This window comes from Pleuronectes platessa, chromosome 7, assembly GCF_947347685.1.
Source record: "Pleuronectes platessa chromosome 7, fPlePla1.1, whole genome shotgun sequence".
NCBI classification, from domain to species: Eukaryota; Metazoa; Chordata; class Actinopteri; order Pleuronectiformes; family Pleuronectidae; genus Pleuronectes; species Pleuronectes platessa.
In genome coordinates this window covers 9,300,661-9,305,592 of record NC_070632.1, presented here as the reverse complement: position 1 = coordinate 9,305,592, position 4,932 = coordinate 9,300,661, and the positions used below count along the sequence as shown (strand labels likewise).

Genomic DNA, 4,932 nt, shown 5'->3' with positions numbered 1-4,932 from the left:
TCCTGTTTATAGCTTTTACACCAGTCTGCAGTGGGAAACTGAAAAACAGTTTCTGACTAACGGGGGGGAAACAAGTCTTTAATTCAGAAACACCTCTAGTTTGTTTTGGCAAATTAGTTTTGGCATCGACACAGTGTTAAGGCTGTGATAGAGTTAAGAGAGGGAGAAAGAAGTGTGTTGTTTTTTTGTCCACTGTTGGGTTACAGATATTTTACAAACAAATTATTACATTAATATTATTTATAAATTAGGGCTGTGAAATGATTAAAATTTTTAATCAAATTAATCACAGGTTTCTATGGATTAATCATGATTAATCACATTACCGATTTTTTCGGAATATTTTTGTGAAAACAAGATTTATGACATTTAACTTTTCTTTTGTGCTGCAACTCAGCAGTTCTTCAGCAGTTATCATTGCTTTTCCATATGGAACATTAATATAATCTTCATCCTAAACAGAATTCGGGCTCCTTAGCCATTGTGTGGTTGAATAAAACTTTTTTTTTTAAATTAAACAGAAATTATTTGAACTTCTTAGCCATAGGATGGTTGACATTTTTTATATTTTTTGTCACACAACCATTAACCACACCATGATACAATCTAATGCCTCTAAAGGCCCTCTTAGCTACTCGGTCTTTAGCCAGTTGGTGAGGCAAACTAACTTGTTCAAATTCTCTGACAGTAAAGCTGACCGCTTCTTTTGCACAATGTGTCCGGCGAGTGAGTCTGGTTTGGCGCATTCCACTTGAACGCCCCTCGCCGACCAACATATGCTTCGCGTTGCGGTGGTTGGGCGGGTATTGCTACGGTGAAACGATAACGTCTTCTCGCAGAGTGTGCATATCACCTTGGTTTTACTGAATGTTCGATCTTTGTTTTTTTGGAACACGATCTTCCCGTCCAGAAGGTCCTCAGGTTCATCAGAATTATCCATGTTGTTTGTTTGTTTGAATGGCAGCTGCCGTCTGACTGCATTACGCCGGGTTCACACCGGACGCGGAAGCGACGCCGAAGCGTGGCGTAAGCGCTAATCCCTGGCGCGCGGGCGCTTGGCTGGTCACACCGGACGCGGTAGCGACGCCGAAGCGCCGCGCATTACTAATAATATCACATACTGCTGGTGTTATCAGCCTGCAGTAAAAACGGCATTTAATCATTTTTTTCAAGCATATACTTACTTGTTGCTCCAACATTAACTGCAACGGTGTTGTCTTTATACAACATATGCTGAGAATCAACAACTCAAGTTACTTCTCCACTTCAATGATTAATTTAATGTCATCCATGTTGAAGAACTTCTCCGCTGTTAGCTCCGGTAAATGTCGGGTGTCGAGGGTAAATTACGTATTCTCCACTCAAGCCTATGTGGAGAATACGTAGCCCCCCCCTCTCTCTTTTTTATCTTTATGACTGCTTGTGTGGCTGTAGTGGATGGGCAGAGGGGGACATTAAATAATGTGGTTGGTAAAAGTGGTCAAATTAAAACTCCAAGACAACAGAAATTGAATACAAAGTATGGGATGCATATTTGATCATTTATATCATATAAAATATGTCATCTATATCATTTAAAATCATTTTTCAGTGTGTTTCCTGTCGCGATACGCTCGCGTCAAGCGGAAAAAATAGACTCTACGCCGAAACGATCGCTTCACGGCGCTAGGCAGCCGCGGCACAACGCTACGCTTCAGCCTCCGGTGTGTTCAGCGCTGCGGTTTAACATGGGAGTGGATGGGAGCCAGAGGATTGGCGCTGCGCTTACGCCTCGCTTCGGCGTCGCTTCCGCGTCCGGTGTGAACCCGGCGTGACTGCATTAGAGCGGCGACTAGTGCAGAGGCGGCGGAATTGGAAGGTCTTTCTGCGCATGCGTTAAATGCGTTAAAAAAAAAAAACGAATTAATCCTGTAATTTAATCATAACGCGTTAACGCGTTATTTTTCACAGCTCTACTACAAATACAAATTTTTGTATTTTAAATCAATGATTTCATACCCTCAGGCCTATTTTGAGTTCTGGATTTTGTCAGACAGATCCTAATGACAAAGAGAAGTTATCAATCAATCAGATCCATTAAGTTGGACATATTGTGTTGGTCAGTCGACCATTTAACGGCTTCCTCCTGTTTACACAGACTAAGATCTTTCAGGGTTTTTTATTAGTCTGGACTCTGCAGTTTCATGGTGTTTCTCTTCCACAGACACTGCTACCACCTCATTACAGCCGGGGCTCCAGCCAGTGGGAAACTCCCCTGGGGAGGGAGGCACTGAAGCAGAGGCCAGACAACCCCAACATATTATTGGGTGAATAAAGACCCTGTAGCTCAGGGATCATCATGTAACAAGATCTTTTATGCTCTGAGGTAAAAAAAAAAAAAAGGTGCAGCTTTTGAAATCAATCACGTTTGTTGTGTCTCGCTAATTTTGTTGTTGTAACTGTTGTCGCCCACTCAGCAGTTTCTGTGTGATGCAAGAGCCTCAACAGCAGCGACAAATGAATAAAAGAGTCTCTCTCGGTTCAAAATACTCCAGCAAAGCAATATGTCTCTGTTCTATATCTCTGTGTGTCTCGTCTTATGTGGCTTAAGTTTCCGGTTCAGATCTGGTGTTGTCATCTGTCTCAGGTGGACGGACCACATGTGGACCGCAGCTCCGAGTGCAGGTGTGGACGCACTAAAGACACATCGAGATGCAAACTAGATCTGATCACTCCAGACCAGATCCGGTGGAGGTCTGGGACACATGGACACATTCTGTCAGCAGGGCCACGTGTGAAGGACCGCCTGCTCGGATGACGTCCTCAGACCCACTTCAGTTTCATCATGGCCCCGAAATATTTGTTAATTTATTGATTTTGGTGTTTCGGCTCCACCCACTTTCTCTGTCCGACACACAAGCACGGTGACTGAGGACCCATCTGTCACTGTCTGTCACTGGTTACAACTGCGTCATTTGGTCTTTGCGAACAGAAAAGACATTTAGTTCAATGTATAGCGCAGGAATGTAAGATTTAATCACGTGTGATCACTTAAGACGCGTCTAGTTCCAGTCGTGATTGCATATCCGAACAGACGTACATTTAAAATCTGAACTTGGCCTTGTGGGCCAATACACAAACATGACTAAACAAACAAAGATGATTTTTCCGAGCAGTGCGTTTTCCCTGCAAATCAACTGTTAGGTGAATTCTCTTCACATGTTACAGTCCGCATCCCTCAGATCAACACCTGGAGGCTCCCGAACAGTGATAAAGACAAACGCTCCATCATTGTCCTCCGTCCCACAGAGTATCGGCTCACATTAGTGAAGACAAAGAGGTTTGACCCCCCCTCCCCCACGCAGCATTTGTGTCCCATTTAACAGAAACACTGACAGGGGTATAAATGGTGACAATTGCTATTTGTTTCTCAACAGGAGACTCTAAAGGTGTGACATCATCATCCTAGGAGCTGAGCTGACACAGCAGATTTTGTGCCGATTCCCACGTCAGGGCTCTCGAACTGAAACAAGATAATGATTGTGTTCAAAAAACACTTAAAACCCCTCATGTGTCAGAGAATGCAAGGTAAGCTGAAATAACAGGTACATTGTGATCTGCTTCTTTTTTGCAGCCGACAACAATAAACATCTCAGGCGTGTAAAGCCAAGAGGAAATTAGCTTTACACATGAACTAATGTGTGGTCCTTGAAAACAAACCACACACTAGAATCTTCAAGAAACCTTAAGGCTTGTTATCTCTCTGAGAATGATGGTCATTGTGTTACTATTTTGTTTATATAAAAAGTTATAACCGATCCATCAATTTGTTTTTCCTTTCCAGGTTGGCTGGAGAGGGAACTGAAAGAACCAAATTCATTGCTTTGCTCGAAAGCCAAGTGCCTTGTCGATGCAACTGGCCGACGGAGCTAGACAAATGTGCCCCAAGGCCGACCTAAGGCTGGCTGGGAATGATCTGCCTATGGGGAACCACAGACCTAAATGTCACAGACAGTCATGGGTCAGGGGTGCTGTCAGCGTGAGACACGAAGGGGGGCTGCCTCTTCTTCATCTCAACAACCTTCCCCCAAGGTGTCACTCGGGTGACGGACACGGCCGCTTTCCGCTACCGATTGTTTTTTGGTTATAAAAGCTCGTCTGTTGTCAGTCGCTCAGGCCATCAGGAAATTACCCCCATGTGGATGCTGGGAGGAAACAAAACGTAAGAAAGGAAATATAATTAGATTTTCAAACAAAACAAAAAAGGAAATTGCCGGGTAGCTCCTGGTTGCATATGAATTACACGAGGAGAGAGAGAGAAGAACGGCGGGCTCGGGAATAATTGTCAAATAATGGCGCTCTAGTCAATTGTGATCTGTTTGTTGGACTCACAGGACTCGATGACTCCCGCACACAGTATCTGTCTGGGCTGTGGCTTTTTTCACCTGATATATTTGGCACAATACTTTATGGTTTGAGCAAAGTATTGATTGAAACTCCTGTGCTGAGGTGTTGACAGGGTGTGGAGGACACCGAGGTGATGAACGCCGAGTTTCCGATGTCCTCGTTTGTCTCGTGAATGTGAACCTCGTTGTCGATCTGCATCTTTCCAGGATTGTCTGCGGTTACGCACGTTGGATATTTATCACGTGAGGCCCCCCCATCGCTGGCACATTAAGAATTAATACGCAAATCAATAACAACAAGTCATTTGTGATAATCACTGTCACACTGAAAAATCATGCGTGAGCAGATAATGACTGATAATGATGTTGAAACATTAAGGGTCGCAGTAATGGCAGTAATTCATTAGGACGGGTGAGTAACGCCTGAGAAAGGGCGTCGGACGCGAGCACCTCAATTGCAACTGACAACAGTTGTATTGATTCGATTATCAAAGGTTATTTATCACCCAACTGATCAGAGTTATCAAATTGGTGTCATATGTGAATG

The 4,932-nt window shown here is 43.8% G+C and overlaps 1 long non-coding RNA gene across 1 annotated transcript; it reads left to right on the top strand.

Moving 5' to 3' along the window:
• Positions 1-2,993: 2,993 nt before the first annotated feature.
• On the top strand, positions 2,994-4,634 carry LOC128445022 (uncharacterized). The gene is made up of 3 exons (XR_008339233.1): positions 2,994-3,319; positions 3,417-3,567; positions 3,824-4,634. It is a non-coding gene; the product is annotated as an uncharacterized LOC128445022 (long non-coding RNA).
• Positions 4,635-4,932: the final 298 nt, after the last annotated feature.